Source organism: Marmota monax, unplaced genomic scaffold (genome assembly GCF_021218885.2).
Source record: "Marmota monax isolate L192 unplaced genomic scaffold, Marmota_monax_Labrador192_F-V1.1 WCK01_AAM20220418_F8-fsc00082, whole genome shotgun sequence".
In the NCBI taxonomy this organism is placed as follows: Eukaryota; Metazoa; Chordata; class Mammalia; order Rodentia; family Sciuridae; genus Marmota; species Marmota monax.
The window spans coordinates 6,023,905-6,038,651 of NW_026695207.1; positions in this window are offsets into that span (position 1 = coordinate 6,023,905).

The window sequence follows — 14,747 nt, forward strand, 5'->3', positions numbered from 1 at the left end:
ACATATGTGTACACATAAAGACACACATGCACACACAGATATACATATGCACATAGACACACCTGCACATACATACACAAAGGCAAACACATACATACAAACACATACACACTCAGACACACACATGCATACACAGACACATATGTGCACACATAAGGAAACACACCCACATGCACACACATTCACACAGAGACACACATATGCACACAAATACTCCCACATACACATACACACACAGGCAAACTCAGACACACACATGCACACACAGACACACCCACAAAGACACACTCACATACACACACAGGCAAACTCAGACATACACATGCACACACAGACACATACTCACATGCTCACACAGATATACCTATGCACACAGACACACCTGCACATACATACACAAAGACACACATTCATATGCACACACAAACATACATGTACACTCAGACACACACATGTACACACAGACAGGGTCTTGCAATGGTGCCAGGCTGGCCTCAGTCTCCTGGGCTCCAAGGGTGCCCTGCCTCCGCTTCCTGGGCAGCCATGTTCGTGATAATCTTTAAACGATGCTGGGTCGATATTGTCAAGAAGTCACCTGGGATCCTGTGTGGAGGCATCAGCCACATATGGTGCTCTAGGCCCTGAAGCACATGTCTTATGCCCAGAGTGAACTTGTACGTGTGTGAGATGAGTTTTGCAAAGAAGAACGAGGCCTGGCGACTTGATAGCTTGGTCTCACCCTAGGCTTGAAGAGAACGCGACCGATGTTTTTGATCAAGCTGTTCATCTTGAACATACCCATCTATCTGGACTCAGTCCAGGATCTGGAAACAAGTACAGTTTTCCATGAGGCAGGCCAGCCCCAGGGACATGTGGCAGCCATGAAGCCAGTATCGACACCCACGTGCCACCCTGTGCTCTGTCCCTCTGCCTCCAGAGCCAGCTTGGTCCTTGGTAAGGTCGTGATTTGTTTCCAACAAATTCTCCAGTTACCATCGTCACACGAATCCACGTGGACATTCCTCACTAGAAAAATTAATGGCAAACGGGCCTCGCAGCTAGGATTGTGCAAGGGTTGAGGAACAATTTCACGGGAAATGTCGCTGAGCTTTAAGTGTGCAGCGAAGGAAGGGGATTTATTTACAAATCCTGCCATAAATGCTGTTCAACGTAACGTCAAGTGGCCTAAGTGCACCCATCAGAACGAATTCATCGCAACTAGAAAATGACCAGGGAGTTAAAACCACGCACGCATGTACACATGCATGCACACACACGTGCACACACATGCATGCCCACGCGGCCTGGCTTGAGGACAGGGATGGGGTCTCTGGGGTATCTGACTGTGGAGCTTGTTTGTCTTTTTCAAAGAAAACAACAAGTACCAGAGTCTAAATGTAGGACCCATGAGAAAATGCCTGTGGTTCACTGAAGAGAATCACTCCCCAGGGCAGGATGAGGCCACTGTGCAGCCCTGGAGTGACTGTTGGCCATGCAGGGGTCAGGTCTTGCCAGCAAGCTGAGCAGGCAGAGTCCACAAAGAAGCCCCTCCATCTCCCCAGTGTCAGTGGTGTAAATTCCATAACAACAACAACAACAAAGCTATCACAGGGTTTTGTTTTCCTCACAGTTCTGCTGGGAGTTGGTCCTGGCCCAAGGGGGTGGGTGGGATCTCCTGGGGGGTGGGAGTTGCCTTACCCCGCAGGGGAAATGCAGATTCCCAAGTGACACAGATGGGCAAGGTGGACCTGTCCTCCCGTTTCCAGAAGGATGCTGCATGTGGGAGCTGATACGCTGTCGTGGCCCAACATACTTGTTAGCCATTTTCCTTTGTGAATTAAAAAATTGAATTATGCACTCAGCCTAGTTACTGAGCCTGCAAAGTTTATTAAAGTCTATCGACCATGTGTACACACTTCAGGATCCCGCTTCAATCGCGGCTCCCAAGATGGAACATTGAATTAAGAGGCCACGCTGGCCGCGGCGTGGGTGGACTCCAGCGGAGCCACAGGTAGCTGAAGTCTCCTTCAATTAGACATAATCATCACTCACAGTCAATAATTGTGCTAAGGGCTGCTTTGAAATCTGTGAGGGATTCGCATTTAATGTACTGATTCAGCTTGTCTGAGCCAAATTCACTGTGTACTGAAACCAAAGCAATTTAGTTCTTGCCTACGGCCTTTTTGGCAGTTCATCTAGCTGAGCACGGTAAGGACTCCGCGATACAATTTGATCTGAGACATCTGCGCGCAGACAGGACCTTTTCCTTGACGGAGGAGACGGAGGAATGGCTAAGCTCTAGTTTCATGTGAAGAACCAGGCCTTATCTTGCCCCTGAAAAATAAAGCATTTAAGATAGAGTAAAGAGCCAAATCAAAAAAATTTCTCCTCGGGTTTATGAAATGCACACTGTAGCTACTAACAGCCTTCCTGCTTCGACCCGCAGAAAGCACTTGAGCCTGATCCCTGGATTAACCATTTAAGGATATTACACTTATCACCGTCTGCAGCTGACGGAGGAGATCTTTATTAAATATGAAAGGGAAACGTCTCCCTCTTTGTGAGTTTGCAGAAATATGGAAATTCCTTTATGCACACTGGCGCCCGTGGGCTGGGCCTGGAGACCACGGCAGCACTGGCCACTGCCCATGCCCTCGGAGCCCTGTGGTGGTGTCTCACTGTGCGCAGTCCCTAGCTGGGGCTTCTTGTTTTCAAGATGGGAAGGTGGTAGATATGGAAAGTGCCTCTGGGTCCCTGCAGAACTGAGGTGTCCGTAGAAAGGCCGCTCCGAAGGCAGAGTGTTCTGGAGGTGAGCACCAATTGATGTCAGGGTCCTGAGCTGTGGACAGCCATGGCCCACAGAGAGACCCTGGCCAGGGCATCTGAGCTAGAAGAGTACTGGGCCAGCCTGAGGGGCAGTGGGCAGCACAGCCCATGCAGGACAGGGAGGACAGGGCCTAAGCTCGGCCTCCTGTGTCCCAAGGGCATTACACACTCAGAGGCCAAGGAAGACAGACCCCTCTGGTCCACATGGTCCAGAGCAAGGCCAGAGTGTGCTCCCCTCTGACGTGCCTGCCCTTGGGCTCAGGTAGACAGCAGCCAGTGCAGAGGGCCACTCAGAGAGGCCCTGCCCGAGCCCCTGGAGACAATGGGGCTGGGTTTGCTGTCAGACCTCCATGTTGGGGATGGCTCTAGGAGCCTGGTGGGGGGCCAGGCAGATGTCCCCTCAAGCCCCCAGAAGACGCAGGTGGCACAGTGAACCAGAGCCTGTAGGTTCACCACACAGGCCGGCAGAAGGACGCCAAGATCAGGAGTCGCCAGGGCGCTGTCACTAGCCCACTATGCCTGCTGAATCTGGAGGACACCTTGCTCTCAGGTGGACTGAGGCTTGGAATGGGCAGGTCACGCCATCAGTTATCAAGGGTGCAGGACTTGGAATGGGCGGGTCACACCATCCTGTTATCAAGGGTGCAGGACTTGGTTCAACCTGAGAGGGCTGAGGCCCCTCCAGAGAGATGGAACCAAAGGCTCAAACCACAGCCCTCCTCTGCTATTCTGGGCCCAAGGCTGTGCCAAGGAAAAGAGCCCTGCGTGGCCCTGTCCTCAGTCACACTGGGAGAGCCCATGCCTGAGGCCACCACCTGACACACACACACCACACCTACCACACACCACACCTACCACACACCGCACCTACCACACATCACACATACTAACTGCACACTTAGAGCATACAAAACACCTCATATATAGCCCACACGTGCACAATTACCACATACCCACAACACACACCACGTGTACCACACACGATACACACACCACACCCATACCATATACACCAGACATCGTCTATACCACAAATACACACACCCTCCACACACATATCACACACACACGCCACTCACCACGGCCACTCATACCACATGCCACACCCACACTCACCGCACACGTGCGTCACATGCACCACCCACGCACACACAGCCACACACAGCCCCCTCTCCTGCACACAAGGCACGTGCCACCATCGTCCCACCCCGGCTCTGCGGAATCAGGAGGGTGAACACAGACCCCAAGTCCCCAGAAGGTGTGACTTCCACTCACTGCCTGTCACCTGAGAGTTTTCCGGCTGCTGGTTTTTACTGCAGGACTCGTTTTGGTCTTTAGCTGCTCATTTTAAGAGCTGTCGACAGCGTGGCAGGGTCCGTGGAAAGGACCTCTCCAACTTCATTATTAACTTCATTTTTCTTAATGTGGGTTTTATTAATCCAGCAATAACATGCAATCTTCAGACAATTCACCAGCAGTTAATGACCAGCTGGGGAAGCTCCGTTTTCTGAGAAAGCTAGTGGCCCTGAACATTGATCCAATCCAAGATTCTAAGTGTAGCTAAGAATTTGGCACAAAATGCACATAACTTACTCAACAATCATGCTGTCCTCACGTATCCAGCATTCTCGACTTGTGGAGTCACACTCAGTTAAAAGCCAGACAGGAGGAGATTCACAGAAAAACCTACAAACGTGGAGCTCCCGCGGCACGATTCCTTAGCACACAGTACCTATAGAAGGGGCGCAAACCTGCTCTGTTTAATCTTGACTCTCCCTGCAACCAAGGCATTATGTTTTCCAAGTGTAAGGAGACAAAAATGCAGGCCACAGTGGATGCGCCTCTGCGTGCATGAACCCACAGAGACGGCTCTGAATGCATCCAAATCCACAGGCTTATTAAATGCTTGGCTTAGGTTGGAGTCCTGAAGATTAAGCAGATCTGTGTGTTGGAACAACAGCTGACTCACTGCATGTCTGAAAGGTGATACTCCAAAAGCCTTCCCGCCTCCACATGCGCTGCTGATGGCTAAAGCAACCTGCAAGAGGGTCAAGGGCCTGAGCCAAGGCACAAAACGGTATCCACAACTCACTCCAACTGTGGCTCCTGCAAAGCCTCCCCTGGGAGCAGTCCACTCACGGTGGTCCCTGTGTGCAACCTGTGCACTGCTCTCAGGCCGCACTTGGAATCTGGTCCTCAGCCTGACGAGGTCTCCTCTTTCCCTGTGCTTAGGTAAGGCAGCAGCCCCAGCTGGTGCTCCATTGGCAGACTGGTTCTGGGTCTGCTTTGGTCTGCGTGATGCCAAAACAACCCAACCAGTCATTAGACATGATGTCACCTGATTGGGGGTGCTCTGCATGGAGAGAGTTTGGAGTGAGGCCACCAAGGCTGAAGGCCACCCTGCCACCTGAGGGAGTGATTTCTGCACCTCTGAAAGGCTCATCCCTGTGCCTTGGGAAGGCATGGTGGACTAGATGTCTCAGCACGATGCCAAGCCTGGGAAGGACATCTGCAAGGATTCATGGGAACCGAGGATGAGAAGGTCCCTGTGCATTTGAACACAGGAGCCAACACTGGTGTCCACTCCCTTGGCCTCAATTAGGGGAAGACACAAAGCCAGTTAATCAGAAGGAGCGTGTCTTCCTCCAAGCACAATTGCTTAAAAAGGCTGCAGCTTAGACCTTGGAGACTCCACCCTTTCACAGCAGAGCTGAAGGGAAGGGAGCCGGGGTGTGAATCTTGTCCTCCCAGTAGAGTGTGTGCAGGGTTAAGACCAACACACCAAAAGTGTCTCGAGTAGCTCCTCACTCCCACAGAGAAGCTGCTAAATCCTTCCTACACATCAGAAAGCCCCTGGAAACGAGACCCATGGGCTCAGAGGCCTGCTGCCCACACCGGTGCCCATATCTACCCATTCCTTCTTGAGGGCACCCAGGGTGTGCAACTCAGAATGTATCACCCTGTGCCTGGGACAACTCCTTGCTCTGGAAGAACATCTTCCCAAAGAAAATAATTCCATCTGTCCAACATGGCATGCCCAGGACCCTGAGCCCAGGTTTTGCACAAGGTGCATGAGAGCCAGATTTAGGAAGGGGGTAAACAAGAGATTAATTGATGGAGGGGTGGATTTTTAATGCTATTGGGTCACCCAGGCTTCTTTTTTCTATGTGAACAAAGGATGGGGAATGAACCTGTGGTATTTATTGTGTGCAAATCATGTTTGTGGGTGAAGGTTCAGCAAATGCAGAATTAAATAATGCATGAGCCCTTTGGGGCTCGATGATGCTAACTGGTGCTTTTAGCATTTATCACAGTAATTTGGGGTTCGTTGTCCAGTCTGCAGGTGTCTGATCTATGATAAACAACAAATATCACATTAGCTTTATTTTGGGGCATTTTGCTTCAAACTCTCTATGATTATGATTAATTTCTATATAAATAGTTTTCTTCACTTTTCATATGGGAGCCCTCCTGTGGCGAAAATAATCCCTGTAAAATGACAGCCATCCGTGCTGCATGCTGGAGGCCTCCTTGCTCTCTCAGAGGTGAGACGCTGGGTCTCTTTGGGTGAAGCCTTTGACGAGTTTTTTTGTTTTTGGGTTTTTTTTTGCCCCTGTCAGTGGCACAACGTCTTTGGTATCTAATGACAGCGTCCCACTGTGGTGAAGCTTGCCGACCTTCTAGCAAGGTTCTAGGTACAGGTGACAAAAGCCATGTCCTGCATGGCCGGGGCCACCTTGCCATAGCAGCACCTGCTCCTGTGTTCAGCTTCCTTGGAAGACAGTCTGTGCTTACTCTTAAGGATTCAAAGACGGCAGCGAGCACTGGGGGACCTCAGCTTTGGGGCCAGGGCCATCTGCTCAGCTAGAGACTTTTGTGGAAATGAACCTCCTCTGGGAAGGGTCTGGTGCACCTCAGCGGCTCCATCATGCCTCTGCGTCTTATTTGGACAGCACAATTGTTTGACCATGTACCCACGTGTACGTAATAAGGACTTTTTAAAGCTTTGAGACAGCATCTTATGGAAAACAGCAGGATCAGTAATAAAATGCCACTGTTGCTTTTTAAATGACAAAAGGCCGGGTGTGGAAACTTGTTCTAATAGTTCTCCTCTTGTTTTGTTTTATTAGAGTTTATCACTTACACATAACAGTTGGGTTCATGTTGACAAATGGTACAGGCATGGGATCCGATTCTCTCCATTTCAGTCCCACCCCCTTCCTCCCGCTCCTCCGCCTTCCTCACTCTGCTGCCCTCCCTGCCATCTATTTATTTATTTATTTTTGTCTGGTGTTTTATAAAGAAGGTGGATTCCCCTAGTATGTGTATATAACACAGAACTGGTTGTGCTAAATTCATTCCCCATTCCCGACTCCTGTCCCTCCCCCTCCATCTCCGTCTCCCTCTCTGCTCACTAATCTTCCCTACACTGTGGGTATCTGATCCTCTCTACTTTCCCCCTTATTTTGCTGTGGCTTCCACATATGAGAGAGAACATGTGGCCCTTGGTTCTCGTTCTACTTTTAGGGCTCTTCGGCTTGTTGTGTCTGGGAATCAGAGATCACAGCACCCAGGCAAGACGGCCTTTTGTACTCAATGTGATGGCACCTGTGGCAGGGGAGGGGTGTTTCCTACAGCTCATGGCTTCTGCAGCCTGCCCAGGGAGGCTGTTTTTGACAGTAAGGGTTTGGACCTGTTAGTGGAGAAGGGAAATCAGGAGTATGGAGAGAGGACAGGCACAGACATTCAAATTCTGCAGTACGGCAGGAAGCCCCATTCAACAAACCGGCTTCTAGAACAAGGTTTTAATTAAGAAAGTGAATAGGAATGCTCCATTTGAGAGCTCTGATTGCTAGAAAACTTTGGAAAATAGTATTCAAAAGAACAGAGTGGCAGGTGCTCATGGATAAAGGGCTAAATGAAACTCTTGCAATCCAGGTAGGAAGAAGGCTGGCTGGGAGATACAGGAGATAAAGGGACAAGGGGCATCATTCAGGTCCTGATGGATATGTGCTCAGAATGGCACTGAGGTGCCTGAAACCCCCTGGTGGGACCATGAAGCACCTCCTTGGCAGTGCTGTCCCAGGGTGGCCGCATCAGCACCCGCCCCTGGGAGCTGGGTGCCCTGACCTTCAGGGTAACCAGGATTGGAGACTCCTGCAGTTGGGGCAAGGACCAGCTGACTCTGACGAGCAGCAGGAACATCGTCGTTGGGTCAGCACTAACTAGTGGCTGCTTGGGTAGCAGAGGACTTTGGATCACAGTACACACAGCTGAGCCAGCAGTCCCCACTGAGCTGGGAAGCCCAGCAGCTCCACACAGGGTGTTGCCAAGAGTAGCACCCAGCTTATTGGCAGGGCTTACACGACCAGCTCCTACTGAGAGCGGGGATCTTGTAACGCAGCCTCTCGTCTCTGCCACTCAGCGGTACTGCCTGTGCAGCCAGACCTGGCCACCCAGGCCCATCCTGTGGAAGCGCCGATTCTTCCAAAGCTGGGGCCGTGCAGCCATTCAGCTGGGTTTGGTTCTGTTCCCTGGCACACGTTTTGTTGGCAGGTAGCTATGGAATCACTATTTCAGATTTTAAATTGTCAACCAAAAATCATTAGCTCTGCTTTCTAAGAGGGAGTCAAGTTTCTAGCTTCTCAATTACCAACATTTGATTTTTGGTTGAGTGTTTTTATTGATGTTGTAGAAACATGTCCAGTTTGTGAGGAGGAAAAATGAAAGTGACTTAGGGCTTGGGGCTCCTCTGCCCAGAAAGGAAGAGAGCAACCATGGTTTGGGTGGCTCTCATTGATTTCCTGGTGACATCTATCGGGGCAGGTACACACACACACACACACACACACAGTCACACACACGCGGATCGTGCAGTCTTAGGAGCTGGTTTCACCCTGGGTATTCGTGGAGCATTGCTGATCTCTGCTCCCATCCACCCCTCCCCAGCACATGTTCTATCTACAGACTTTGCTTGTTGGGTAGATATTTACTGGGGCTTGTGCTATAGGGGGCTGTGGCACACAGGGGAAGAAGACTCATCCAAGTGCAATCAAAGGCACTGAGGGCTGAGGGAGGTGCTGGGTCCCTGCAAGCACACTGCAAGTGCACCAAGTACTGGAGTCCAGTACTGGATCCCGTGGGAGGTCAGGGCAAGGTAGGGGTGCTCTAGGGTGAGGCCCAGCTCATATGCCCAAGCCTAATCTCTCCCCTGGGCTGAAGAATTAGAGACACTGACCCCCCTGAGCCCCACCCCTCCTTGGCTTCCCACAGGAGACCCGCAGGTGAGCGTGGCCAAGACAGACCGCCGTGCTCTCTGGAGGAGCCCCCCTGTCTTGCTGACAGCTGGAGACAGGACAGTTTGGGCCCCTTGCCCATGTTTCCCAGCCCAGGCCATCTGCAAACCTGAGCTCATACCACAGCTTGTCTTCCCCTCTCACTCTCTGTCCTGGCCCACACCTGCCGCCCTCCTGGCTGCCCAAGGGGCATCCCCACGGATCTCCATCACTCCACCAGGAGCAGCCAGGATCTGCCTCCGGTGTCCATGGGTCACAGGCACTGTTGATTGACAGGCCTCATAGGCCACACTCTAGTGGAGTGGCCAAAATCCAGAATGCTGACAGCACGGCATGCTGGCGAGGACAAGCTACAGGGACACTGGCGCGCACTGCTGGTATTGCAAACTAGTTACAGCCACTGTGCAGGCTGTACGACGGCTCCTCGCACAACTAAACACACTCTGCCATACGGTCCAGCAGTTGTGCTCCTCGGCCTTTACCCAGATCAGTGGAAAACTTGGGTTGATACAAAAACCTGCACACGCCATTCATAACGTCTTTGTTCTTAATTGCCAGAACTATGGAAGGGCAAGACGTCAATCTATAGGCAAGTGGCTAAGTGGAAGGTCACTCAGACATTTAAAAATATTAAATGACACAGAGGAAACTTGAGTTGTAAATGAAAGGAATCACCCTGAAAAGTCTACAACCTGCAAGGCCAACCACATGACACTGTGCAAGGCCAACCAGGTGACACTGTGCAAGGCCAACCACGTGACACTGTGCAAGGCCAACCACGTGACACTCTGCAAGGTCAACCACATGACACTCTGCAAACCAACCACATGGCACTCTGGAAGGCCAACCTCCTGGCACTCTGGAAGGCCAACCACGTGACACTCTGGAAGGTCAACCATGTGACACTTTGCAAGGCCAACCACATGGCACTCTGGAAGGTCAACCATGTGACACTCTGCAAGGCCAACCACATGACACTGTGGAAGGTCAACCATGCGACACTCTGGAAGGTCAACCTCATGGCACTCTAGAAGGCCAACCACATGGCACTCTGGAAGGTCAACTACGTGACCCTCTGCAAGGCCAACCACGTGTCACTCTGGAAGAGGCAGAAGAGTAAAAGATCAGCAGCTGCCAGAGGCTCAGGGGAGAGATGCGCAGGTGGGGAAGAGGTGGAGAGCATGGTTTCCTAGGGCAGGAAGGACACAGCAATGGTGTCCTGTGGCTCCATTGTTGTCAAACCCATAGAACTAGAACATAGGACTCTGAGAATCCTAATGTGAACTCTGCACACTGGTTAATAATAAATTCCAACGCCAGCTAATCAGTGGAAGGAGCTGCCGGGCAAGATGCTAATCGGGTGGTCAGTTTGTGTCGAGGGGTTTGGGCTGTCAAACACTGTATCTGGGTGTGAGTGGGGGCAGATCTGAAGGCGGCTGAACCACAGAGTGAGGGGCAGCCCCCCTGTGGAGGGTCCCCAGGAAGAACATGGGCAGGGATGGAGGAGTCCCTGTTCCCATGCTGGGGCATCGATCACTGGCCCGAAAACCGGAACGCTCGGTCCGCAGTCTTTGGTTTCAGGGATTCCCTGGGCCACTCCCTGCTCCCTCCCCTGCTGTCCCAACCTTTATCTTTGGTGTTGGGGTGAGATTTACGTCACAGGCTGCTGCCTTTCCAGCTTTTGGCCTTGGACTGTATTACATGCCTGTCCTCCTGGTTCCCCAGCTAGCCGCTCCTGGGCCTTCTTGGCCTCCATGCTCAGCTGATCCACTTGCTGTTGGTCTGGTTTCTCTGGACAACCCAGCTAATACATGAAGAGTCAGGGAAACTGGGAACTTCTCGGAACCTTCCCCCCCCCACCCCCCGTCTTCCTGCAAACGTGAATTGTCATGAAAGGACCTGGTGACTAAAGAGAACACCTCCTGGGCTGGCTGTCATGGACAGGGGAGAATCGAAGCCCTCGGGGTTGCCGTGGCTCCAGCAATCTGACCGGCTTCCTCCAGCTCCAACAGGCCCTCTCTCTCCTGCAGGTGCTCCAGAACCCTCTGTGTCTTGGTTTCCAGTCCCAGGAGATCCCAGGAGGCTGCCTTGTCACCCCCTCTGGAGAAGTAAGTCCTGGAAGGCTGGTCCTGGTCCCCTGCCTCTGGAAAGAAGCTCTGGGTATATAGGGCCTCTCCATCTTCCTCCGGACTCAAGCCTACTTTGGGGACAGCTGGGGAGATCCTTGTCACACAGAGACAGAAGGGAGTGGCATGCTGTGGCTCATGTGGAGCAAGATGAAGTACAGGAGGGATGGGGGGAGGGTGGTGATGCAGTGTGGGCTGTGCACCTCGTGGCCTGCCAGCCCCGGGTACCGGGGAACGCGACCCTGGCACCTGCAGTGGCCTTCTCCCTGGCAGTGGGTGGACCACGTGCCCTTTCCCCTGTGCCCTGCCCCAGGGCATTCAGGGTGCAGCACCCCCTTCCTCCTGGTGACCACTCACCCAGAGGACTGCAGGGCATGTGTGAGAGGAGGACCACTAGGTGGTCCTTGTGCTAAGGCCGGAACTACAAGTGGCAGAAGGAAGGGGCCAGAGCGCCTCTTCCTGAGAAGCCACGGGCCACCTTCTGAGATAGGGACACTGTCTGTGGCTCCTCCTCCTCGGGCCTCTTGGAGACCACCTGACTTGGGGTCCTGGCTTCGCAGGGTTGGTCTCCCGGGGTGTGTCTGGACCTTCACCACGCTCTCCGTAAGGTGGAGTCACAGAACATTGGCGGAAAGGTGAACGAAGTGATGCGTGTGGCATTGTGTGGCATCTGGAAACTCTGCTGGGTGGACACAGGACACTGAGCTCATGTCCTTGAACTGTGAGGACACTTCCTATGCCCTGAGGCCATCTGTAGAAATGAACCCACATAGTTTCCACTCTACTTTCTAGCTAATGTCAGGAAACAAAGGTGTCATTGAATGGTCAATATCTAATGATTTGTTGTGAGAAAAAAACCAATAAATTCTGTGAAAAAAATAAAGTTTAATTAATTTGGGTCAATAAAAATCACAACTTTCCTTGCAACAAACTTGAGCTCATCCTGTTTCTTGGCCTCACTCACTAAAGGACTCCTGTGCACGCGGTGCCCTGGCCTCACGGGCCTGGCAGTCTCCTGTGAGGGACGTGGCAAGCAGGAAGCCCTACCTACCTGCCGGTCTTTCTCTTGAGGGAAAGCTGCTTAGTGTTATTCTATGATCCTCACTGGAGGCAAATGCGTGTCCATGACAGGCCGGTCCCTAGCCCCTGGTGACTGCTGAGTCTCAGTCTGGCTGACTTTCCACAGAGGTGCAGCAGAAGGGCCGGGGCCTGGCTCTGGCCCCGCAGGAGCTCACCGTGGGGCCAGAGGTCACCACCGACCTGCTCTGTGAGTGTGGAACTCAGGAGCCTCCACAGTACCCCCCGCCATGGGCCTCGGGTGGGCATGCCAGGACACACAAAGGCAGTGGTGTGGCCAGTGCCATCTGCAGAGGCCCAGACCCCTGCTTGGGCATTCTGCCTGAGGTCATCACTGCAGTGGGTGCCCCTGGGCCAGCAGTCAGGGTGTGATGCCAATGCCATCCAGCCCTGGTGAGGAGAGGCAAGGGGTTCCCCTCGACCCACGATCCAACAAGCAGTGGCCACGGGAGCAGTGTTTGGGAACCCAGCTGATTGCTGGCTCACTGTTGAAGCATGGCTCTTGGGGACCCCTGGGAGTCCAGGATGGATTTCAACTTGACAGGTGCCAAAGGAGGCTTTCTCGGGGTGGGGACTCTCCAGGACAGAGTTTGGGGTGGATGACTCAGGATCCAGGCAGCTGAGGGGAGGGGGCTTCCAGCTGGGGCCATGTCCCCCCAACCCCATGTCTACAGAGAAGGGAGTGCAGATGACAGCCTTTGCCAGGTCCCCGGGTCACGAAGGGAGATGGGAAGCCACAGGCTTGACAGGCCCACATCCCTGTGAGGATGTAGAGACATCTTAATGAAAATAGACAGACGTGCGAGGGCTGGCAGATTTTGCGGGGAGGTAACTGTTCCACCATGTGGAATTGTGGTGGTCCACCCTCAGGTGGGCCCGGTCATCTGTGCCCACTTGTCCCTCTTTGGTTCTGATCCATGGAAGTTGAAAGTGAGAGGCGGAGCGAGAAGACTGCGGAAGGGAAAGTGACCGGAGAGGAGGCAGCGTCACTGGAGCGACTTCTGTGGGACAGAGCACGTCGCCATGTTAAAGCCGTCTTCAGAAAGTGGACTTGAAGCTCCAGTGCCTGGGGAGTGGGAAGGGGTGGGGAAGACGCAGGAGGGCCTTGGGGGCTGCGGGGTGGAGGGGCCTGGGCTTTGACACGACTCCTGACAGCCGTGCTGGTAGGGCAAGTGCCTGCCCCTGAAGTCCCGCGAGAAGGCCAGGGCAGCGCTCTGCGTTCCAGGGGACCTCACCGTCCCTCCTGCTCACAGCACACACAGCACCGGAAATAAGGCTCCAGGGACCTGAAATAAGGCTGCATGGTAACAGTGAGCAGCAGAGGGTCCTCCTGGTACACAGGGCATTGGGCCCGGGCTATGGCATTGTCACAGTGTCTTTTCCCTTGCAAGGCACCGGATCTGGCACGGAGGCCATGGGGACTTTCAGGAGCCCTCTTGGAGAGTTCCCCCACTCCTCGGGACCATGCGCTGCAACACCACGTTACTTCTCAATAACTCCACCAAAACCCAGCTCTCCGTATCCACGGCTTCGCCCCCAGCCTGTTGATGCCTGCCCTTCATAAATCAAAACATTGCTAAGTCTATCCCCAGGTGAGCGACATAAAGGGCTTCATTGTTCCAAGGCCCGCTGACAGCGGCGTTGGGCAGGCCCGTTGTCTGTGTGCGGGACCCAGGCTCACACTGCCTGGTGGTTTAACCATTAGCCAGATGCGCTGCAGGGTGAGTCACAGCAGCCTGAGCCTGCGGCTCCTGGACGGTTTGCTCAGATCTGCATTAGGTGCTTCCCCTCAGTAAGATGGAACTCCTTTATTTCAGACCATAATTGCTACATGTGCTCACAAATGATTTACTGTTGTAGACGGCAAGGCACCCTTGGAACGCTTGCCAAAGGGCGTCGACCGCTATTGATATGTACATAAAGATGATAGATGATGGACTATACCCACCAAATTGCTACCTGTTATGATTAGTGATCCCCGTGTTTTGTTTTGTGGAGCTTAGGTGGTGCAGGATCGCCCCAAGTGCTGGGCACATTCCTGCCTGGTGACGCAGGCACGGGGCTGCTCTCAGACAGGCAGGGTGATGCCAGGCGGGATCTGCAGGCGACCTAACAAAGACTCCAGCTCAGGTTTCAGAGAGCGTCAGCGGTGCCCACACGTCAGCACAGCTGGCACCGCTGAGCCGAGGAGCAGCTGGTTCTGCCGTCGGTCCTCTTAGTGAGTGCCCTGCGTTTACAGCGGCTTGTGGCAGACACGTAAGGCTCTGGCCTCTGGTTCTGACGGGATCACAGGTTCCCTCACTTCAGACGCCAGCTTCCTGCCCCATTTCCAGACTGGATGGACTTGCAGTGGGTGAGACATGGCAGAGGGGACTTTAGGAAGCAGGTGCACAGGGTCCAAGAGCATAAGGTCAGGGGGATC